Source organism: Macaca mulatta, chromosome 7, assembly GCF_049350105.2.
Source record: "Macaca mulatta isolate MMU2019108-1 chromosome 7, T2T-MMU8v2.0, whole genome shotgun sequence".
Lineage (NCBI taxonomy): Eukaryota > Metazoa > Chordata > Mammalia > Primates > Cercopithecidae > Macaca > Macaca mulatta.
Window position 1 is genome coordinate 51,484,735 of NC_133412.1, and position 24,916 is coordinate 51,509,650.

General features: G+C 50.6%; 1 long non-coding RNA gene across 1 annotated transcript; it reads left to right on the forward strand.

Annotated features, from left to right (window-relative positions):
* The first annotated feature begins 22 nt into the window (after positions 1-22).
* Positions 23-24,698, forward strand: LOC144329980 (uncharacterized). The gene is made up of 3 exons (XR_013395755.1): positions 23-137; positions 16,872-18,651; positions 23,559-24,698. It is a non-coding gene; the product is annotated as an uncharacterized LOC144329980 (long non-coding RNA).
* Positions 24,699-24,916: the final 218 nt, after the last annotated feature.

A 24,916-nucleotide genomic window follows, 5' to 3' on the forward strand; every position in this document is an offset into this window, starting at 1 on the left:
GAGACATCTGGGCGGTGAGGGGGGGCGGGGCCTCCGCACTCCAGGGAAGGGGGCAGTAAAAATCTTTCTCAAGCCTCTCCAGGCTCGGGGTCGGGAACGAGCGAGGGTTCGGCGGATTCGGGGCTCTGAGGCCACAGGTGACCGGGGCGCGGGGAGGCCGAGGAGACGCCGGGCCGGTCCCAGCGCGTGAGCCAAAGTCGGAGGGCTGGGAGGGCGCCGGGATCCCCTCAGCCCACGTCCGGCATTCCCCGGGCTCTGCACTGTCCGGGATTCGCTCTGTCCAGTCCAGATTGCCCGGATCCGGGCTCCGCCGGGGTCTGCCCTGCCCTACCCAGCCCGGAGTGAGCTGGCACCGCCGGGCGCCCGGGACGCGCTTAGCCCGGACCCAGAACGTCCGCGCCCCGGCACCCGCGGCGTCCGGAGCGGCCGCGAAGGTCCGCTCAGCCCAGCCCCGCGGTTGGCCCTGGGCGAGATCGCTCCAACGGCTCAGTTCACGTTCCGAAAGGTCCGGAATCCACCGGGTCCCCGAGGAGGGGCGGTGTCAGCCGCGGGGACCCAGTCCTCGCCGGGCCCAGCCGAGAGCGCGCGAAGCCGGGGGCCCTGGCCGGGCTGGGTTCGGCGGCCCGGGCGCAGGCGGGAGCAGCGCCGGTAGGAGGAGAGGAGAGGAGGCGAGAAGAGGCGAGGGGAGGAGGCGCGGCGAGGGGAAGTGAGGGGAGGGGGCGCGCGTCGGGCCGGGCCGGGCCGGGGCGCTCAGGGCTCGCAGCCTCCGCTCCGCTCCGCTACCTCCCGCGCCGGTTCGCTCTCGGCTCCCCGCCTCTGCAGCCCCCGGGCTCCGGGTCGCCGCCGGTGGGGCAAACAGGCGCTGGGTCGGGGCTGGGCCTCCCTCCGCAGCCTCGCCCTGCCCTGCCCCGCCAGGCTCCCGGGGCCTGGGCCCGCTCCCCGAGCGCCGCGGCGCCGCGCCGCCCGCGCCCCGGCCGCCCCCGGCCCGCCCCGCCGCCCCCCGCCGGACTGGCCGCCCGGGCGGGCGCTGGCTCCCTTAAAGGCCGCCCGGCTCGCTCGGCTCCGCTCGCCTCGGCGCTGTCAGGGAAGGGGCCGGCCCGCCGCGCCGGGAGGGAGCTTTTAAAGCGACACACACGCCTCCTAACCCCGAGGGCCAAGCGCGCGAGCCGGGCTGGGGGGTCTTGCTACCCGGGCGAGGGGGAAGGGTCTCGCTGGCGGGGCTGGAGGCGGACTGACTGGACCTCACGCCGGCTGACCTGAGGCACGGAGGGGCAGCGTTCTAGGTACTTTGTTCCTTTCCCACCTCTCCAGACACCCCTATTGCCCCCCTCCCCTACTGCGCTGTCCCCAAGCTTCCCTTTTGGTCACATTTCCTGCATCCAGACCCTCCCTTCTACCCCCCACATAACCCACCCCCGACCTTGCCTGAAATCACGTTAATTCAGAAAATAGAATACTGCCAATCTTTCCTGAGCACCTACTCTGTGCCAAGCTCTGGGTCGACAGGGCTGGGGGTTGGGGGCTGTCTTGGACACCCATCGTTTCCTTCAGCTATTCAGCCATTGACTCATGTATTAGAGACCTTCTGTGCATCAGGTTCCATGCTAGGCTCCGGGGCCACCGGAGCATTTCAGGAAGCTCACTGGCTCGGGGGCACTCCTGAGTCACAACAGAGGCAAATTCTGGAAGCAATGTTAACGGGGGGTAGGGAAATGTGGGTGGGGGGGTGCAGTTCAGGCCAGGGCCTGGCAGATTCTGCCAGGTAGGCAACCCCCGAGCTGAATCTCAAAGGAGGAGTAGGAGTGGCTGTCAGTGTGGGGGGGGGGTGGTGAGGATCAGCATTCCAGGCAAGGAGGAGGGTGGGAGCACAGGCTCAGGAGCAGAAATGGGAGGAGGGGAGTTTAAGTCAACTGTGGCCTTTTAGATACCATTTTGACTGCAGACCACAGAGAGACTCAGGGACCATGGTTAGGAGCTTAGATTTTATCCAGGGGCAGAGGGAGCTATGATATGAAGAGGAACCTGGGCCTGCCTGCCTTCTCAGGAAATCCCTCTGGGGCATTGTGGGTGGGTTTGAGGAGGTGCCACTGAGACAGAGCAGTTAGGAGGCTGTTACAAGGCTGGCCAGAAGACAGTGGAGTCTATGAATCTATGCTCATGAGAGAGGCTGGGGCTTGAGAGTAACTTTGTGTTTGTTTTTTTGAACCATCATTAGAGGGGGTGAGATGAACAGGGACACTGTGTAGAAGTAACAAAAGCAGTGGTTCCTGGCTGGAACCTCGGAAAAGAGCCCATGAGTGAGAGGGAGAAGGAGTGGTTAGGAAGATAGGAGAAGGACCAGAAAGTGGAGAGCTATGTAGCTCCAGTAGGAGGAGTTTGGGAGAAGCAAGTACTCATCAGTGTCGAAGGCAGCAGGGAGTGGCTGTGAGAGAAGGAACAGAAAGTGTCTATTTGTCTTGGTACTCAGGAGACCACTGGTGACATGGCAGAGGCAATTGGTTTTGGCGGGTAGAAGGTGACAGGAACCAAACTGTTGGGCATCGAGGACTATGTGCCCAACAGTAAGGAACAGGAGTGAGTACAGATGACATTTTCAAAAATTCAAGTGACAGGGAAGTAGAGATCTTGAACTAGAGGCAGAGGAGGGGTCAAGGAAGCTGGGGCTAGATGGTGGTTTGAGGCTGGCCTGTGGGGGGCTTGAATTCCAGACAGTGATGGTATTGTGGGTGCTAATGATGTTCCTTGGTCTCTGAGTTATCTCAGAGGTGTATTCACAGGGGGCTGCTGGAGAAACTGACTCCTACTTCCTTGAGATTCAGCCCAGGGGTTGCCTTTGGAGAACCAGAAGCTGTGAGGGTGGGAATCCGGCTGCCCTGGGTTGGGGAAAGGTTCTCCTGAGGGGGTGGATCCAGAGGGCCCACCAATCACTTAAAAAAAATTGTAGCAAAATACACGTAACATAAAATCTACCATCTTAACCATTCGTAAGTACATAATTCAGTGGCACTAAGTACATTCACATTGTTGTGCAACCATCACCACCACCCATCTCCAGAACCTTTTGATCATGCCAAACTGAAACTCTGTGATTAAGAGCTGATAGCAGCCACTCTCTATGGAGCACCTACCAGGCACCAGGCACTGGGCCAAGTACTTCCACATGCATTATCTTATTCCATCTCACAGTGACTCTCCATCACCCCTCCCCCCATCAGTCCCTGGCAACCGCCATTCTACCTTCTGTCTCTGTGATTCTGACTACTCTAGGTGCCTCATATAAGTGGAATCACACAGGCTCACCAATCACTTTTGTGGAAGTAGTGATGCTAAGGAACAGCTGAGACCAAAAATGGACTGAGCCTGAAAAAAATGTTTCTAGTCTTAGGTCCAGGGAATCATCTGCCCTCATTTGGGATGAGGCAGTCGTGTTTGAACTGGCAAGGTTAGGAGACAGTGAGCTTGACTGGAGAGGGTGGACTGTGACTGCTTAATACATAATTGATCTCGGGTCTCATTAATAGAAGCGCGGTGCTTTGAAAAAGGGAGGTAACATTTCTTCTGTCATTTGTGTGGATCAAACCATGCCTAGCACCTCAATTCATTGGCTGTGTCCATAGGAGGACAGCCAGGTAGAAAAGGGGAGGCGACTGGTGTATATATTCTATGAAGGATGGTAGGGCTGGTCAGGGCAGGTTAGAGAAGAGGAGACTCAGGAGAAGGGGTCTCCGATTGTAAATCTCCAAAGAGCTACCGCAGGCGAGAGGGAATAGACAGTATCTGGGTGGTGCTCAGTCCTGCCTTCCTTAGTGTTTGGGGATTGATTCATCCTTTCTTCCACCCAACCTCCCTGGCCACCTGCCTAGATGTCCCATCCTTTAGATCTCTGCTTATTCACCCCCAACCCCCATCCGCTAGGCAGCCTTCTCTAGTGCTTTAGTCTACAGAAAGAAATGGAAGCACTTATTTTTTTGCCCTTAACCAAATGCTTCCCAGGGCATTCATTTACTGTGCTAGCTGTGTGACCTTGAGCAAGTCACTTAACCTCTCTGAGCAAGGATGGGAGCCCATAAACATTTTAATTTTTTCTTGAATTGGGTCTCTTGTCAAAAAAAGAGTCGGGGGGATGTATTTCACTGTCTCTCTGATTCAGAAAAATCAAGACAATAATAGTATCTATTTTCCAGGGTCATTGTGAGCATGGAATAAAATAATGCATGTGGAAGTACTTGGCCCAGTGCCTGGCACCTGGTAGGTGCTCCATAAATGGTAACTGCTGCTATCAGCTCTTATTCATGGCTTCATGTCTGTAAGCCTTATTTCCTTGTGAGTCTGTGAACTCCTCATGATGCGTCTGTGTGTGTCTGCCCATCTCTCACATGGACCACTGGAGTAGACAGTAGACAGTGATTTTTGCCTCTCTGCCTGTTTTCCACCATCCAGTTCTAGCATTCCTTTTCTTGGGGAAACCCCCTGCTGTCATCACATAATCCTAGTGGGTTGTCAGTTAAAGTGCCCACTACTCCCACCCATCCCTATCCCTCTGCCACTAAGTAGGCATGTGACCCAGTTCCAACCATGGAACCCCATCCTCCAGCAACAGTGATTGGTCCAAGGGGTGGGCACATAACCTAAGCAGGACCAATCAGATTCTTTCCCTGGGATTGATATGTGGATGCTGGGAGGAAGAACCCCTCTTCCTAGTGGGGTGCAAAACTGTATGCTTTGGCCCAAACCTGCTGACAAGCCATCTTTCCCACTCAATCTAGAAAGCTGAGCAAGGCAGCAGAGAGGAGAGGAATTTAGAGAGCATGCTAGCAGCACTGAGTCCCAATTTTGGTTCTCATGGCCTTCACCCCTGCAGTTCCTTCAGTCCTGTGAGCTGCAACAACATCCTACCCATCTATCAGAGCCAATCAATTCCTCATATTGCTCCAGCTTGTTTGGTGGGGTCTCTGTCTTGTGTAACCAATCGGAGCCTGACAGATGCACTCAGGAAATACTAAATGAGCTGACTAAATGATTGACTGAGTAATTGGGTTCCCAGATGGGATTAGATGTCTCCACATCCTGAAGCCAAAGGGTTGGGACCTGCTGCCCTGTGGCCATGGAGGGGAAGTGGAGGCATTTGGGAGATTATTGCATCAGGCTAACTTGGATTTGGGCCCCAGCTTTGCCATTTGCTAGCTGTGTGATCTCAGGCAAGTTACTTGCCCTCTCTGAACTTGAGATCCTTTGTCTATAAAATAGGCAAAGAAATAGTGACTGCCTAGGGTTGCTTTGAGGATGGAATGAGATAAGGAGCAAAAAGCACCAAGCCCAGTGCCTGGGGTGTGGGGGTGAGGGAGCAGGAGTTGGAAGAATGGTAAGAAATGGTAACTGTTTTTATTTAGTCTGCAATCTACTCTCTCTAATAGCGCAGGACTGAGATTGGCATGCAGCTCAGGAGAGAACGAGGATTCAATCTGCAAGCTGGATTCTCAGAAGCAATGGATCCTGGCACCAGAGAAGCAGTGCCAGGGTGACGGTGGGCATGTTTGGGCTTCAAACAGATAATAGAGGCAGTAGAGAGGCTAAGAGTAGGCAGTAGAGTTGGAATGATAGGGCTTCAATGCCAGCTTTTCCATTAACCATGTGACTCATTTTATCTTCCCAAACCTGTTTCCCCTTCTGTAAATACCTTCCTGGTAGCTGTCTTGAGGACTAAATAAAACAGTCCATGTATCATGTTCAGTACAGAGCTTAGTAGGCGTTTGATAAATATTACCTATTATTATTACTATTGGGGGCTTAGGGAAATTTTCTAAACACAAAGGTTGGGATAAGTGGATAGCATCAGAGGCAAACTTTTCATGAGAAAGTCCCCAAATAAAGGAGTTATACAGAATCATATCTGAATCGCCAAGGAAAGGCCATTTCAGAATGACACGGTGACGTATCTCCTTCTGTGGCTGGACAGTGGTCGGGTTCACACTGGGAAAGCCATGTCTGAGGACATTTCTGTCATCTCGCTGCCCACAATAATCTCCCCAGCTGAGTCAAGTTTCTCAAGAGTTTTCTACACTGACTCCTTCCACTTCCTCACTTCCCACTCACTCTTCAAACCTTGTAACCCGTGCCTGCTGTCACTGCATTGCTGGAATAACCCTCACTGTGCAGGACATTATCCTTGCTAAGACAAGCAGACACTTTTCTTTCCTTATCCAAGGCAGTGACCTTGTGGGACCTGACCCTGCTGAGCTTGTCTTACTTCCGGGTCCCCTCTCCTGTGTGGCCTCATGTCTCCTTTCTCTCCTGATTGCCTTACTGCCTCTCTGGCTGCTGCTTCTCAGTTGGCTTCAAGCGTTTATCTTCTTTCTCTGGCCCCTTAAAAGTTGAGTCCTCAGGGCTGGGCATGGTGGCTCATGGCTTTAATCCCAGCACTTTGGGAGGCTGAGCGGGGTGGATCATGAGGTCAAGAGATTGAGACCAGCCTGGCCAACGTGGTGAAACCCCGTCTCTACTAAAAATACAAAAAATTAGCTGGGCGTGGTGGTGCATGCCTGTAGTCCCAGCTACTCAGGAGACTGAGGCAGGAGAATCACTTGAACCTGGGAGGTGGAGGTTGCAGTGAGCCGAGATTGCACCACTGAACTCCAGCCTGGCAACAGAGTGAGACTCCGTCTTAAAAAAAACAAAAAAATGCTGAGTCCTCAGGATTCTCGTCTAGACTCTCTTCTCACTCTATACACCTTCCCTAAGGGAGCTCTTCCACACCTCCCAAAATTTTTTGACTTCCAATTCACTGTCTCCAGAGGAGACCTTTCCAAAGCTTCAGATCATATTGCTACTTGCCTACTGGACATTTCCATGAGGTTGTCTTGCAGGCACCTCAAACTCAGCATGACCAAGTTGGAACCCATTACCTTTCCTCCAAATGTATCCCCTTTTGTCTACCTAATTTCAGAGAATGTCAACGCTCTCCACCCCTCCATGCACGCCACAAACTTGTGATAGCACTAGAGCCAGAGCCAGAGTTAGAGCCACCCTAGAGCCAGAGCTCTTCCACATTTCTTCAGTTACTAAGTCCTGTTGCTTCCACCCACTTTGTCTCCCTGTTGATAGCCAGGCTCTTGATTGCACCCATGAGCCCCTGTATTAGCCGGCAGCCTCCTGATGGATCTGCTAACATTCACACTTACTCTATAAAGTCTGCTGTTGCTGTTGCTGGTACCAGCCTTCTGATCTACCCACTTAGGATCATCCACAGCTCTCTGTCTCTATGAGGAAGTCCAGTCTCCCTAGTTTGGAGTCCACATCTTTCCAGGAACCTGCCCTTGTCTAGCTTTCCAACCTCATCTCTTTTTATTGCCTCTCGCTCTCTGTGCCTCTGCCATGCTGAGCTGCTTTCAGCTTTTTCCTCGCTACCGCCTTAACCTGCTCTCCTCTTTGCCTGGAATGCTTCTCTCCTCTCTCTTCTTGAGACCAGCTCCTAGGCCCTCCTGAAATATTCTTCCAGTGTGTGAGATCCCTCCTCTGCACCACCCCAGAGCCCTCGTCCACCACAAGTACAGTGCTTGCCACACTTCCTTGCCATGGTGAATCCAGCTCTCTTCCACAGACCACATGCTGCTGGAGAGCACCTCCATGCCCTTGACATCCAGTAGAGCCAGTCAAAGTCAGTTCCCAAGGTATGTTTTGTAAATATTGAATGACTCTCTCAAATAATTATTTATTTTGCATTGTTGTTAAACGCACTATTTTAAAGATGACCCTAAGATGGAAAAAACTGGAAGGAAGGGGCATGGCACATAGCTCAGAAGTCCCCTCAACAAGTACCCTGAACCTTAATGGCCTTCCCCAGACCTTTAACACTCCAACATCACTTTCTCCAGGGAAGACCTGTATGCAAAGCCCTGCTGTGTGACTTAGACCAAGCATATGCCCTCTCTGTGCCTCGGCTTCTTCTTCTGAAAATGGGATGTCGGGGCATTATGGGAAGACAATATTCTGCAGAGTACTTCCAAAGAATCTTCAGTTAGCCTGCCACGGCATGGAAGAAGTATGCTGTTATCATTTCTGCCTGCCTTCTGGGGAATTTAGGCTGCCCATTACCCTACTCCCCATTCTCTTATCCTTAAATATCTCTCTCTCACGTACTCTCTCTCTCTCTCTCTCTCTGTGTCTCTCCTGGTTCCTTCCCATCAGCATTTAAACTGGCTCTCTAAATTCTTTCGTCTTACAAGTAGGATCCCACTTCCCTCTCCAAGTACTGTCTCGTCTTTCCTCTTTCCACAGCCAAACTCACGCCAAGAGTTGTCCCCATTCCCTGCCTCTCCTTCCCTGGCTCTCACTCATCCCTCTTCCTTGCAATCTGGCATCCGCCTCCACCACTCCCCTGAAAAGTCTTTAAATGCTAAACACACCCGTGACCTCTAAGATGCTCAATCCACAGGACACGTTTGAGCTCTGATCTGACTTGTCTTCTCACCGCATTTGGACAGTCAGCCGCCTGTCCTCTCTCGGCCTCAGGGATGCCCAGCCTTCCTGGATTTCTGCAGGCTGCATGTTCACGGCTGGCTCTCAGATTCCTCTGCCCACTTTCCACACTGCCCGACTTTGGATGCTGGAGTTGCTCAAGGCTCAGTTCTGGGTCCTTTGCTTTCTCATGTCTCTCTCTGCCTCCTCAGTTGTATATTCTTCTCTGCTGATTGCAGTTACTACCAATATGGCCACGAATCCCAAATCCACATCTCCAGCTCAGATTCTCCAATTCCAGACTCATGGATCCGTCTTCATGTCTTCTGAGAAGCTCAGATTCAAAACTGACCTCAGGATAAACTCTTTGCTATGGTCTAAATGTGGTGTCTCTCAAATATTCATGTGTTGGGACCTAATCCCCAGTGTAATAGTATTAAGAGATGGGGCCTTTGGGAAGTGATTAAATCGTGAGGGCTCCACCCTCACAAATGGGATTAGTGCCCTTGGGAGCTGCCTTGCCCCTTTCAGCACGTGAGGATGCAGAAGGTACCATCTGTGGGGAACAGGCCCTCACTAGACACTGAATCTGCTGGCATCTTGATCTTGAATTTCCAGCCTCCAGAACTGTGAGCAATTAATTTCTTTTGTTTATAAATTACCCAGGCTAAGGTATTTTGTTGTAGCAACAGAAATGGACTAAGACACTCTTCTTTCCCATGTTCCCTACCTCAGTCACTCTTACCAGAACTCTGCGAGTCTTCCTTTATACCTTCCTCCCCTCTCTCCTGCCTCAAATCCACTTCCATTTGCTAATTCTCCTCCAGAAGATCCCTCCTGTCTCAATTCTCTGCTACCACCACCTTTGTCTGAGGCACCTGCATCTCAACCAGGCAATGAAACCCCCAGCCCCCACCATGTGCTCTCCGGTCCTCTTCCATATATTCTTCTCATAGGAGTGTGACAGTCTAACATACCATTCTCCTGCTCCAAACCTCTCATGATTTCACATCTTCCAAGCCCCAAGTTCTCACTACGTTCACAAGGCCCTGAGGGCTGGCTCCTGTGGCTCTCTCCTGTGCCCCTCTCTCCTCACTTTCATTGCTGTCTGCCCTTCAGTCACTCCAGCCTGCCTTCAGTGCCTTGGATGTGCACATTTTTTACCTCTTGACTCTTTTTTTTTTTTTTTTCCACATGCTGTTTCCTCTGCCTGGGGCACTCTTGCTCCTTCTTCACCTAGCTAACTTCCACTCACCCTCGAAGACTTGACTTAAATTTCAAGCCTCCAGAAAGCCATCCCCCAGGGAGATGTCCTCCTACCCATTATTTGTCATGGCATAACACTTGCATTCCCTGCTAGAATGTATATCCCTTGAAGTGACTCCAATACGAAGTGACTACAATACAGTTGCTCAATGAATACAGCTGATGAAGTTCAGGGTAGTTAAACAACTTGCTTGAGGTCGCACAGCTCATTAGCAGCAGGTCTCATCTTAAACCCTTTTAGACTAGTTTTCGTGCCTCTGCCATGGGGCACCACCACACACAGATTCTTCTTATCAAAACAGTAATCACACTTTATTGTAGCTGTGTGTTCAATGGCCCGTCTTCCCCACTAAGCCGTAAGCTTCTAAAGCAGAGCCCATGCTGTCTTGTTTATTCTTGTGTCCCTCACTTTTAGCTGTGCATCTGGAGTGTGCTGGGGATGGAGAACTATGAATGCTTGTTGATGGACTCTCTGGTGATGAGTCCCCAAGATTTGTTTCCAGGTCTGACTTCCTACCAAGCACCAATCTTATTCCTTAGCCCAGCTATGGATTGTGTTTTCTTTGAATTTTCATTCAAAGTTAACTCTTTGGAAGTAACTTTTACTAAAAAAAAGAACAAATCAGTGAATAATGGAGGGAAGCACACAGGAAATAAGACAAAAAGCATAAAATACAGGATGCTAGAAAAGACTGAGGCACCGAAGTTCAGCTCCATATAGAATCTGTGCCAAGGCTGGGTGCAGTGGCTCATGCCTGTAATCTCAGCACTCTGGGAGGCCAAGGCGGATGGATCATCTGAGGTCAGGAGTTTAAGACCAGCCTGGCCAAGATGGTGAAACTCATCTCTACTAAAAATACAAAAATTATCCAAATGTGGTGGTGGGCCCCTGTAATCCCAGCTACTCAGGAGGCTGAGGCAGGAGAACCCTTGAACCTGGGAGCGGGAGGTTGCAGTGAGCCGAGATTGCACCACACCACTGCACTCCAGCCTGGGTGACAAGAGCGAGACTCCATCTTAAAAAAAAAAAAAAAAAGAATCTGTGCCAAGTAAGAATCTGTGCCAAGTTGTCCACAAGTCACTGTCCCCCTCCCCCCCCACCCAATTCTGCCCTTTTGGTTCTTGAACCAATCTCCCTCCCCCGACTCCCAACGCTCCTACCCCATTCTCTGGGCTCAGTCCTGGTTAGGGGATACTTCTCACTCTTTGCAAGGCTTCCTTGGGCAAACTCACTTCCTATTCATGCCCTAGTTGGCAAATCTGGGAAAATACTTCTAAAAGGCTTGGGGTCTGTCTTAGTCTGTTTTGTGTTGCTATAACAGAATACCACAGACTAGATAATGTATTTTAAAAAGAAACTTATTTTTCACAGTTCTGGAGGCTGGGAAGTCCAATACCAAGGTGCCAGTATCTGTTGAGGCCTTGTTGCTGCATCATCCCATGGGGGAAAGCAAGAGGTTGAAAGGCCAAGAGAGATTGAACTTGAAGCCTCAAGCCCTTATATAATAAGCATGAATCCATTTATGCGGGCAGAGCCCTCATGACCTAAACACCTCCCATTAGGCCCCATTTCCCAACCCTGTTGCATTGGGGACTAAATTTCCAAGACATGCTTTCTAGGGGACACATGTAAACCATAGCACGGTCCCATCAATGATGGGGAAACAAAGGCCCAGTGAGAGTTAGAAATGGACAATGGAGTTCTGTGTTTATCCCACAGATATGGGTTATGCTGGTGCTGGCTGAGCCCGTCTGCACTTTCCCCCAGAGAGCTATGTGACCTTGGCTGGGCTATTTACACCCCTCTGGATATGGAAGGAAAGGAACAGAGGGCTCAAGGCCGTACTGCTGGGGAGTGAGGGTGGTGGCGGCTGAACTGACTGGGAAGGAAGCTGGCAAGACTGAGGCTGAACTCAGGAGGAAGGGCAGGACAAGGGGGCCAGGGCTGGACAAGAACAGCAGGTTCTTGTCAAACACACAATTTAATTCTGAGGCTGTATTCCTTGTGCCTGGGAGATTTTCAGCTTGCAATAGTGTCATTTACAGACGGATTTGCAGCGGCGAATTACAAGTTTGTAAGCAACAGCTTCTCTGACGCCTTGAAGAAAAAAAGCCTTATCCCTCTGCAAATTATAAATTCATAACTAACAGTGTTATCCAACTGAATGCAAAACAAATTCATTACCAGTTACATTATTCCATTGAATACCAAGTGAATGAACTTCACAGGGTTTTGTGCATATCAGGGACATGTTGGGAGATGGGAACGAAAGAGCACTCCCCCTCTACTGGCCTCTCCTTTTTGTCCTTTCAGGCCCCCTCAAGCTGACCCAGAAGGTGGGCAGAACTGGACAGATGTACACTGCTTGAATGAAACGGTCACTTACAGTTATGATGGCGATGGTGGCGATGGTGATGATGATGGTGCTGGTGGTGTACCAAAACCAACGACCACACTGCGATTATGTGTGTGCCTCTTATATGATTATTAGGATTGCTGTGGTGTCATCTTAAGACACTATCTTGTGAAGGCTTACATGCCTAAGTCCCTGTGAGTGGCAGGACACCCCTGAAAAGGGGGATCACCTCCTGTCGTTCACCATGCAGGAAGATGTGGGTCCTCTGAACTTCTCATCAGAGTGACAAGGTGGGGCTACATTTAGGCATTGGAGCGGGGATTCCCTGTGTCTCCCCAGAACTTTCCTCTCTTGGGATCATGCTTCAGAGTGCTGAGACATCTAGATAGATGCTTCTGGGTGCTGGGTATCAAGACAGTGCCCACAGTGTGCAAACAGCCTGGGGTCTGTGGGAGAGGACATAGGCCACATTTTGTAGCCCAAATTCTTCACTTCCCTCTGACCTGATGATGTATTCCCCATTTGTGGTCCCTGATATTTACTATTTTTATTTTCTGTTTCTTTTAGAAAATTAGAAGATACAAAGAAAACTAACAAATATATAAGTCATCCCTAATTTTTTTTTTCCACCAGAAAGAACCACTTTGGGGTGGATCAGACCTGAAACTTGGCCCCTTTTCCAATTCTCACAGAAAAATCCTTCATTCAGAAACTCTGAGCATCCAGTAGACTGGACTGAAATTTTGGTGTGGGGGAGAAGAAGAAATGGTTCATACTGTAGTGACATGAACAACTTTAATTATTTATTTATATTTTTTGTAGAAATACAATTTTTTGTAGGGGGTCTCATTATGTTTCCCAGGCTGGTCTCGAACTCTTGGTCTAAAGCAATCCTCCCTCCTCGGCCTCACCAGGCATTTTTCTTGGCATCTGCCCCATCTCCTCTATGCTAACTTCTTTGGCTTTCCCTTCTCCTCTGATCATCTCACCTTTCTCTTCCATCTTCCTCAGGAGCAAAAGGAATTCCTCTCCTTGTCTCGTGCTTAGTGGTTTGCAATCACCGTATATCCAGATGACCAAAGTTTTTTTTTTTTTTCCCCAAAGACAGTTTTCCATCTAAGAAGAATTTTGATGCCAGGTGTGAAAATATTTTCACCTTGTTTCATGAAGACATTTACACTTTTAGAACTAGAGGATAATTTTATAAATGCTGATATGAAACCTGCTTTTGCTCATTAACAATATAGAGTCAGCATATTTTTATGTCAATAGGTAAATCTATATTTCCTGTTTTAATGGCTGCATATTAATCCATATAGTTTCTTCAAACAATCTCTCTCTCTTTTTTTTTTTTTTTTTTTTTGCTATACATTTAGGCTGCTTCCAATGATTGCTATTATAACATCCACACATCATCTTTGCAAATTTATCTAATTATTGCCTTATGATAACTTCTTAGACATAAGATGTCCGAGAATGCACTTTTCAAATATTTTTCTTGTATTGTCCAGCTACTCTTCAGGAAGTTCGTGCCAGTTTATACTCTCATCTGTTGTTCAATGTTATTGTCCCACTTACTATGAATGCTCTATCTCTATCTCAGCTGTGTCTTGAGGTGTTAAAGAAAGAGCTCCTAGGGCCAGTTTGGTGGCAACAATAGCCAATTAGTGTGAGATTATCCAAAGGATGCAGAATCCTAGGGAGCAAGAATGGGGGCTGTGAGGTCCAGCTGCTCCACTCTATGTAGGTTCTTTTATGGCCTGTCTTGAAGAATTTGAAATTGATTGCTTGATTGATTTTATGAAGGAACACATTATTTCCCTCCAAATGATGGTAGTGGTGATGAGTGCATGGTCATGATGATAGCAATGTGTGATCATGACAGTGTGATATTGATGAGGGTATGGACAATGGTGGTAACAGGTTAACAGTGGTTCTGATGGTGAGTGCTGTGCCAATGATGGAGATGGTGGTGGTGCTGGTGTTGACAATAGGATGGCAGTTATGGTGGTGGTAGTGGTGACAATGTTGGTGGTGATGACTTATGATGATGGTAAGAATGGTGATGGTAACTGTGGTGGTAAAAGTGAGTTCAGCACTGATGAGGGAGATGGTGGTGGTGGTACTGACAGGAGGGTGGTAGGAATGGTGGTTGTGGTGACAGCCATGTTGTGATGGTGATTATGAAGGTGGTGAGAATGGTGTTGATGACAGTGGTGGTGATGGTAGAAATGGTGGTGTGGAATTGACTGTGGGGTGGTGGTGACAATGGTGAGAAGATGTGACTGTGGAGAGGAGCAGTGTGATAGAAGGGGGATGGTGGTTGTTCATCATAGTGGTGAGTGGAGTTGGTGCTGATGGGAAGCCTGGTGCTGATGGTAGTGCTGGGTGTTGTGTAAATAGAAAGGTGAAAGTGCATAGATGATGGTGAAGGAATGTAATACAGGATTAAAATAGATACAAAGGGAGGGAGAGGTTGTCTTAGGAATGTGAATAAAGGAAGCAGCATGTTCTAGACCTAGAATAGCGAGGAGACCCGCTGGCCAGAGGGGATGGTTGGGGAGACGTGCAGTGGGAGTGGGTGCTGGGAAAAGTCCTGGAGGTAGTGAGAGGAATGTGGACTCCAGGAGGGCAGCACAGGGAGGCATTCTGGGTCCTGGGAGGGATAGGCCAGAGCCGGGTGGCCTGCTAGAGAAGAGAAGTGGATGAGGAGCTGGCTGTTGGCCCTCATGCTGGCCTCAAATGGAGGCAGAAGGTGGGCTGGGTCCTCTCCATTGTGGGCAAGCGTCCCAGGCATGCTGGCAGCATGGAGGAAGAGTGTGTGAAGGGCCTTCAGTAGCTGAGCCAACCTTAGAATGCATGGGCATGGGGAGAGCCCAATCAATACCCTGTGCTCTTGTACTGGCTGTACCTGGCAGCTCCTGCTCTCACCTTTGCTTGAGAGGGAGAAGGGTCTGGAGCAGGGACCCAGAGCTCCAACTCCCTTCTCTCCCCCAGTTTCCTGCCTCCCAACAGCTCCCTGAATCTCCAGTAGGCAGTTTTTGTTCAGTAGCATTGCCTGGAGCCCCTTCCCCACCTTTCCAGGTACAGCATGAAGCTATTTGGTGTGTACACAAAGCTGCAGGATTCACTCTTCCTGGGCACAGATGCCTGAGAAACTTCAGGGAGGCGGAAGGCGTGTGTCTGAGCAGCCATGATCTGGGCATCAAGGGGTTAACCCATCCCTGAGGGCTGGGCCAGGTCTTTCCCTGGACTGAGCCCTGCCCTCCTGTTCCTCCATAGAAGCCACTGGAGTCAACTAGGAGCTCACTTTGTGGGAGGGAGAAACATTTTTTCTCTTATTTGAATGGTGCTGGTGACCTCACAGGGTTTCCATGGTGACAAGACCAAGGGAGCCAGGGGTACTTGGTGAATTAGGCCAAACAAACCCACCTCCAAGAGTCTTCTCCCAGACGCTGAACTTGAGGAGGAGGACTCCAGGTAATCAGTGAGCTTGCTGAAGAGGGAAGGCTGGGGGCTGGGGACATGCCAGGCCAGGACCTGCAACAGAAACCGCTGCCCCACCTTTCCTTTCTGTGCCCCACCTCGTCCTGCCTGAAAAGTTCCTTTCCGTGAGGGCTTGGTGCTGAGTGTGGCCCTCACAGAGATGTCTGTGTGGTCACAGAGCACCCGTGGGAGGGCAATTCTGACCCCAAGGTAGGAAACAGTGATCGGGTAATTCTAGGCACCAAGGCAGATGAGAAGACTAAGGTGGGTGAGCAGCAGAGTAGAGGCCTGGGAGTGAACGGAGAAAGCCATGAGAGTCTGGTTGGGAGTGAGAGCCCTGCTCTCCGAAGCTTGGCTTTCTCAGGAGCAACTGGGTTCTGGAACTCGGGAACACAAGATCATGGGATCCAAGTGACCAGGGTTTGAAACTAGGTGTAAATAATGCCTGCGTTCTTTGGTTGTGGCCTACATGGGACATCACAGGGAAAGCACCGAGTAGGTGCTCAATATGTGTTTGTTTCCTTTCTCCTTCCCTTCTTTTCCTCCCCACCACTCAATAGCCACAGCCTCCTCAAGAAGTTTGGAGTCTGCATTGAACTCATTAATTTCCAGCTTCTGGCCGGGCGTGGTGGCTCATGCCTGTAATTCCAGCACTTTGGGAGGCCAAGGCGAGTGGATCACCTGAGATCAGGAGTTCGTGACCAGCCTGACCAACATGATAAAGCCTTGTCTCTACTAAAAATACAAAAATTAACTGGACATGGTGGTGGGCACCTGTAATCCCAGCTTCTTGGGAGGCTGAGGCATGAGAATCACTTGAACTTGGGAGGTGGACGTTGCAGTGAGTGGAGATCCTGCCACTGCCCTCCAGCCAGGGTGACAGTGTGGGACTCCATCTCAAAAAGAAAAAAAAAATTCCAGTTTTCAATTATTTGATCCTCACATAATTCAATGTCTAAAATATTATATTCCTACATATTGTCCTAAAAGTCTACCATGGAAGCTCCAACCATTGCTTTGCACCAAACCTCCTTGTAAATGGCAACATCTTGTCTGGAAGTAATTGTCTTGTTTCCTGGACAAGGGCAATTGTTTGAGTGGATGGGGAGCAAATGGGGTGGGGTGGGGTAGGGTGGGGCGGGGTGGGAGGGCAGACGGGGGGCAATGAGTGATGTCTTGTTTGACTTTTGTTTTTTCTTTTTCTTTCTCTCCTCTCCTCTCCTCTCCTCTCCTCTCCTCTCCTCTCCTCTCCTCTCCTCTCCTCTCCTCTCCTCTCCTCTCTTCTCTTTTCTTTTCTTTTCTTCTCAGGCAGATGGGGCCTGTGAGTGAGGAGGACAAAACAGAAAGGAGAAGTTTGGTTGGAAATCCCAGAGATTGTTCATCATGTGAGAGGAGCCATGCATGCATTTCATGCCATACTCACACCATGGATGGAGAAAAAATCAAGGTTCACTTTCTGAGAATGGCCCTGGGGGCACTGCAGCTAGTGCCTGTGCATCTGCAGCCCTGCCGAATGCCTCCAGGTGAATCATGCCACCCCAAGCAAGAAAGGGCCCAGTTGCCAGGAGCCTGGAGGCAGAGAACTGAGGAGCCAGCCCCTGACATCAGAATGGAGCTTAAAGGTTGGCTGGGTGTGACTCTTTGCTGTGAACAGGTTCTCTTGGGAAATCTACTTTAATGAATCCAGAGGAGCAATTTGTAATCAGCCCATCAAATGTTCAGCGACAGTTAGCTGGAATCTCATTGCTGGACTCTGTGCCCCCCAGTGGATGACAGTTCTCCATCATGGTCTGCAGTTCTCTACCCTGGACCTGCTGCATCCTGGAGCCCCCAGCAGTCAGGTACTGGCTCTCAGAACTGCCTGCGTCCCATTGCCCTGAGCTGCTGTCTGCCAGGGCTGCTGTTAATCAGGCCCACAGGGCTGGATATTCCCCCAACAGGGCAGCTCCCAGTCCAAGCCCAATTGTTACCAGCCCAGAAAGATGTTTCAGGATACCCCTTTCCTCCCAGCTTCCCTGCCCTCTGCAGCTCCAGCTGGTGCACCCCATCTTCCTCTCCCCCTCCCTGCTAGGCTGGGCCCCAACAGGAGACCTTTGAGGTGCCTGAGCTTATTCTCTGACCTTGAGTACCTTTGAGCTACTGCCTCACTCTATTCCTCACTTTTCTTCTTCTTAAGGTTTCTAATTGGATTTTGCCAGTGTATTTATTTCAAAACTTGTCATCTTACTGACCTCGCTCATAGTCTCTTATTAGTTTTCCAGTTGATTCTCTTGAGTTTTCTGGATAAACAATAATATCATGTACAAATAATGATGGCAATTTCTCCTCCTTTCCAAATGTTGTGTTTCCCTTTGTCTTTTAATGTACTCTTGCCTTGGCTAAAACTTCCAAAACAATGTGAAATAATTGTGATAATAGCAGGCTTTCTCATCCCACCCTCACTAAAATATGAATGACCCTGGCTAGGTGTGTTATTGCTAAGAATGATGTTGATGGTTGGTTGCACATAGGTTTTTTTAATTATTATTATGCCAAGGAAATGTTCTTTTATTTTTATTTTACTAAGGGTTTTCAGCAGAGTGGATATTCAGTTCTATCAAATGAGTTTTTGATGTCAGTTAAGATTATCACAAAACTATTTCCTTTCTGGTAATTGACATGATTAATCATAGGGACTGATTTTCTGATATGTAAATGTCATCACTTCTAACGTAGACATCTGTGAATTGGGGAAGAGATCCATTGCCGGGGAGAATCTGGGTTGGCTGTATCTGTAGTGTGCTGAGTCCCATGGATGTGAACTCGTAACTTTTCCCTCGTCACCCCCTACTCCAGGATGGCCTGTCGGGCGGAGCACTGTGATGCTTAAGGGCTTGAGCTGGGGCTCTGGAGAGCTGGATGGGGTGTCAGCTTGTCCCAGGGTGATCTTTCTAAAGGCCAGTCTGATCACGTGACTCCCTTTAGTGGCTCCTCATTGCCTTCAGCAGGAAACTCGAGCTTCTGTGTGCATTTTCCAGGCCTCTTACAACTGGCCTCTGTCCACACCCCACCCCCGCTTTTTTTTTTTTTTGAGACGTGGTCTCGCTCTGTCACCCAGGCTGGAGTGCAGTGGCCGGATCTCAGCTCACTGCAAGCTCCGCCTCCCGGGTTCACGCCATTCTCCTGCCTCAGCCTCCCGAGTAGCTGGGACTACAGGCGCCCACCACCTCACCCGGCTAGTTTTTTGTATTTTTTAGTAGAGACGGGGTTTCACCGGGTTAGCCAGGATGGTCTCGATCTCCTGACCTTGTGATCCACCCGTCTCGGCCTCCCAAAGTGCTGGGATTACAGGCTTGAGCCACCGCGCCCGGCCCCCACCCCCGCTTTTAACCCCTAATATCTCCCCTAGAACCATACAGGACCAGAACTCCTGGAAGGCGGCTCCCCAACGTCTCCTATGCCTCCAGCCCTCTCACTTGGCTGCTCCCCTGCCTGGAATGTCCTTTCCACCTTCCTTCCCAGGCAGGACTTATCAGTCCCTGCTCCTCTGACCTCGCAAAGCTCAGTTACCTGCCTCTTTGCTACTTACCAGGGGGAGGGTAGCTTCTATGTTCACCTCTATCTCTAGAAGCCCCAGGAGGTTGAGGAACAGCCTGATCCACCCCATCTCATCTCCCAGCCCAGTGTCTGCCCCACCGCAAATGTTTCTCAGTCAGCCCTAGGTTAAACATTTTGTTCACACTCATGGACCACCTGCTTGACCCACCTCCTGTAACCCACAGGGTTCGCTGTCCCACTGGTGGGCTCTGAGAGGCCCCAGGCGCAGGCCTCACAGGTGGCTGCAGCCCCCTGGAGCCTCTTTAGAAAATGCAGTCGGCCTTGTTTCCTCCTCAGAAACAATGACTTAGCACAGCGTCCGGGCCCCAGGGGAGAGTGTTACCCCCTCAAAAGCTGCTGCTGTTGGAGACGCAGTAGAGGAAGCCAAGTGGGCCCAGGAGGGACCAGATGACTCGGGATAGATGGGAGGGAGGGAGCCGGAGAGGCTGTGATAGGCTGCATCCCTTGGGGTTTCCTGCACATCCCAGATGCTGGCACCTGCTCTGGGCCTGGGCCTGGGCCTGGCAATAACTCTGTGTCTGGCTCTCCACCGGGCCTCAGGTTCATCCCCTGATTCCCCCAGAGTCTTCTCACCTCACTCTCCATGGGATCCATTTTCAACTCTCTGTGTTCCCCCCAACTACTAGGCAGCCAGCTAGAGTCCTCACCTCTTCAGATAAGCCGATACTGATGAAGCATCCCAAGTCTGAAAATCTGAAACCTGCAATACTCCAAAATTTGAAACTTTTTGAGCGTGGACATGATGCTCAAAGGAAATGCTCATCAGAGCATTTCAGATTTGAGATTTGCAGATTTGGGATGCTTAACCAGTAACTATTTGTAAATATTCCAAAATCTGAAAAAAAAATCCCCAATCGGAAATAGTTATGATCCTAAGCATTTTGGATAAGGGATGTTCAACCTGTATCAAATGGAGGCCTGCTTGGCTGCTAAGCCTGGGGTGGGACAAGAGCAGCCCAGACCTGCCTCTTCTTTTTTGCTCTCTCCTTCATCCAAGCAATCCTGAGTTACACAACACATTCCTGGCTACAATATAATAAGAGGTTAGGTGACATGACTTCAAGGGCATCGGAGTTGGGTTGTGGAGTCTGGCAGACCCAGGTTCAAATTCTAGCTCCACCTCTTGCTAACTGTGTGATTTGGGGCAAGTTACTTAGCCTCTCTGAGCCCCAGTTTCTTCGTCTGTGAAACAGAGTACCTACCTATGGAGGTGTTGTGAGGATTACACAAAATGACTGACTGACTATGAAGCACTTAACACAGTGCCTGGAATGTAGTAGGAGTTCAATGGACATTAGCTGTTTTATAAGTTACAGGTCAGCTCAGGCTGGGCCATAGCTGTTGCTTCATGCATGGGCATGCATGGGCGGAGAAACTGAGGCCCAGAAAGGAGCAGGACATCACATTGCTGCGTCCCCTTCATCGGCCTGGGCTGACACGTACTGAGGAGCTCTCTGCTGTAATGGTTTAAATCACAACGAGCCTGACGCATGGAGTCTTGGATCTTGGGCTTGCCTTCTGCACAACCTGGCAGCCTCTTATTTAACAAACCTTTACATTGCACTAAATGCCAGGCACAGTTATAAGCCCTTTATATGTATAATAACAATATTATGCATATTAACCTTAATCCTTCTAGCAAACCTGTGAGAGAGATACTATCAGTATCCCCATTTTACAGATGAGGGAATGGAACAGTTCGAGGGCTTGCTTGCTTAAGGTCACACGGCTAGCAGGTGGGAGGGCCACTCTTCACCAGCAGGGATGCCACTGACAAGGTTTCCACCCTGAGGTGGACACAGCCTGGGCTCTGCGGTGTGATCACCGCAGGGTGATCTGGGGTGTCTGGAGCACCTGAAGCCTGTCTTCTCCCTGCACCTTGATGCTCGGGTGGAGGAGGCATTTTGGAGGGGACTTGGTGGCTTTGACTGGGCACAGTGGGAGCATCTGCTTTGTCCTATTAATGCCATTCACTAGATGCCACATCTCAGGCCACAGCAGGTATTTCCCTCGAGAGAGGACAGTGAAAACTTGGAACAGAAGAGCTTTTTATTATTCAGAATAACTGCACTATTTAATTTACTATTAATAATAGCTCTTGAGTCAACCTTCTCCTGAAGAGAAGTGAGAACTGAAAGGATGTCCCTCTCTTTTCTCCCCTCCTCCCTCCTTTTCTGCCTCCTTACTTCAGAATGCTGTGAACTCAGTCACGAATGATTGAGCTGTTTTGGGGGTAGGAGTGGGAGACATGGAGGCCCAGCTCATGCAGTGAGCCTGGTTACTCCTCCTCCCTGCAGAGCCTTGCTCTGCTGCTCCTCAGGGGTCCCTGGAGGCCACGACCCATCTGCTGTCAGATCCCTCGGGGTGAGTATGACCCTGTCCTCCTAGGCTGGGCTGGAGGCTAGAGGCCAGGAGGCTGCTTCAGCTGCAGCAAAGGGAAGGCTGCACTCAGCAATCCTTGCCCTACTTGTCCCAAAGGCAGTAGTGTGTGTGCTGAAATAAGAAGGCAGGGATCCCTTCAGAGACCCATCTTCTGTCCTCTGCATCCAGTGAAGGACTCAGTGTAAGAAGAAGCACGTCCAGAAAGGACTAGAGCCAGGAATGAGACTTGAACCCAAGTTATGGGAGGATTTGGCTTAGAGTTCAGAAGAGTTGGGGGACCGAGAACTGCTTTCAAAGAACCAGAGGGATTTGGTTCTTTATCCACAAGCCCTCACCGAGGGCCTGCTCTTCCAGGTGCTGGGAACATGTGAAGCTCCCAGAGGGGCAGAGGCAGTGAGATATAACTAATGCCACTGTAAGGCAGTGCTCCAAGGGCAGGACCACCATGTCCGGTGGAAGTCATAGGAGGTGAGGACTTGGCTTGCCTGATTCAGAGCTAGATGGGCCTCCTGGCTCCCTGAGGCAAGGAATACAGATGGTCTTCTAGGGTTGACTTTAGCCTTTGGGCGTTTATTCAACACGTCACCCACGCTCCTGGCACCAACGTCCTTGACTCTGCCTTCTGTGTTGGGGCCCTCTGGGATCTCAGGTGTGTCAGGTGGCCCACTGGGGCTGACCTTCCAGAAGATAGAGCCCTGTTTCTCTCTTTCTCCTAATACCCAACTGTGCAGAGCTAGAGGACAGTGGCTGTCCCCACAAAGGTCTCTCACGGCTGCAGACCAGCATCCTGTCCACCTCCTCTCACCCCTGGGACATAGTCAACCAGCCTGCTCTCCTCTTGTCAACCTCCTCACACCCTGCCCATCTGTAGAGTGGACTGAATCCTAGATATCCTTAAGTGATTGAAGAGCGCTTTCTAACACTCTGCTGTGGGGTGGTTTCCGTCTGGCTTTCCGAACGTGCCAGAGCCGGGTTCTACATACCTGCATGCACATACACTCCTAAGCACACACGCTGCCTCCACGCATCCCGGCTCTCATTGTGAGGGCCCCACTCTTTATTCAAGGAGCGGTCTCGGGTGTCTGAATGGATGCTTGAAGGCTCCGTCTTTGCAATTAACACACTGCTGCAGTATTATTAGCCTCTGATAGGCAGGTCTGCCTTTGCCAGAGACTATAAATATGTGGGGCCAATGACTCAGCAAATCTGTTGCTATTTTTCTTGCAGGTCCGTGTGGATCTGTGTCTGTGTACACCATGGCCCCATCTCTCAGCAGCTCCATGGCTTGTATCCATGGAAACGCAGTCCTCCCCAACTATGGTTCTCTGCTGACAAACCCTGGGAGTCTCCCCAGCCCCCTACCCACCTCGGAGAGGGAGCGTGGACCACACAGGCTCCAGCCAGCAGGAGGGCGGCACTGTGGAGGAGGTGGCCACTTTCTCAGTTGCTTCGAAGGGCCAGGCAAGGCCAGGCCTCCAAGACCTTCCTCCGTGGGTCTGTGGTCAAGGCCTTGTCACCTGCTTAAGGGAAGCGGCCTGATGAGAGAGCCCTCACTGAGGCCCTGGGCCCTGGTGGGATTAAGTTGGCAGGGCAGTCCCTGAGGGCTGTTGGCAGTGTGGCAGGGGAGGCGGGGAGGGGTTGCTGCCCTCACCAGTGGGGAGCACTAGCACTTGAGAGAGGGAGGCTGGGGAGTAGGGAGAGGGCCAGTGGCAGTGAGGTGAGGGAAGGGGATGTGCAACGTGGGATTAAATCTTGGAGCCTTGGCCGGACGCCGTGACTCACGCCTGTAATCCCAGCACTTTGGGAGGCCGCGGTGGGCGGATCACCTGAGGTCAGGAGTTCAAGACCAGCTGGACCATTGAGAAACCCTGTCTCTACTAAAAATACAAAAAAAATTAGCCAGGCGTGGTGGCACATACCTGTAATCCCAGCTACTCAGGAGGCTGAGGCAGGAGAATCACTTGAACCTGGGAGGCAGAGGTTGCGGTGAGCCGAGATCGCGCCATTGCACTCCAGCCTGGGTAACAAGGGCGAAACTCTGTCTCAAAAAAAACAAAACAAAACAAACAAACAAAAAAACTTACTCAAATAAGCTATGGGATAGAGGAAAGAGCATGGCTTTGGAGTCCCTCCCTCTGTCCCTCCTTTTCTTCCACAAACATTCACATTTGCTTCTTCTGGACCAGGCTCTATGCTGGGTGTGAAGACCCAGAGATGTTTCAGAATTAGACTCTTTCTCCTAGATGACCCACGGTCTTGGGAGAGAAGACAAATTCTTCAAGTCAGAGAGCTCAGGGGTCCTGAAGGTCAGGACGGATGTCTGTATGGGAGCAGTGGGGCATAGGAGGGTGGTCAGAGAGGCCTCCTAGGGAGCTGTAGCCCATGGGGCAGGCCAGGAAGATGAGGCAGGGATGGGGACTGGCAGGAGGTGAGAGAGGGCAGCGCCGGGAGCCGGTGGGTGAGAGACTCATGCACTGGAGTTCTAACTCTGGCTCCTGTTGGCAGTGCTCCCTGTGGAAAGCCACCTAAGGTCTCTGGCGTGTAAAATGGGAAATGGCAATACCTACCTCACGGGCCTAGATGAGGATTAAATAAAACATCTGGGCCCTCATTCAGCATTTATTGTATTCATTCTATGCCGGGACTGTCCCATGCCTTTTGCTTTCCTCCCTGCAGGGTCTCTGTCTCTTCATCTGTCAAATGAGGGAGCTGGGCCAGATGATGTCTAGAGCCTCTGACATTCCCTGTCCTCAGTTTCCCCAGTTTTGAAATAGGGAGAAGAATCTTCCAACAGGCTCCAGAAGGGATGGTGGAATCAACAGATATTTACTAAGAGCAGCTTGGGACAGGGCACAGTGACTCATGCCTGTAGTCCAAGCACTTTGGGAGGCCGAGGTGGGAGGATCGCTTGAGCCCTGGAGTTCGAGACCAGCCTGGGCAAGAGTAATCAAAAAATCAAAACGCCAGGTATGGTGGCATGTGCCTGTAATCCTAGCTACTTGGGAGGCTGAGGTGGGAGGGTGCTTGAGCCGGGGAGGTCAAGGGTGCAGTGAGCCCAGTGAGCCATGATTGCACTACTGCACTCCAGCCTGGGTGACAGAGCGAGACCCTGTATGTTAAAAAAAAAAAAGAAATATTAAAAAAAGAAAAAGAAAAAGAAAAAAGCAGCTTGCTTTTCCCCAGCTTAGGGAAAGCACAAGCCAGACAGATGTCACCACTGCTACCTCTATGGGATGTGGGGGAGCAGGACACCCAGCACTCCCAATGTGGCTGGAGAGGCCCAGTGAGGTCTGCAGCCATGGAACAGCGGCTCTGGATGTCTCGTGTCGCTGCTCTGCTGCTCTCTCCCTTCCTGTGTCTTGTGTGTCTTGGGT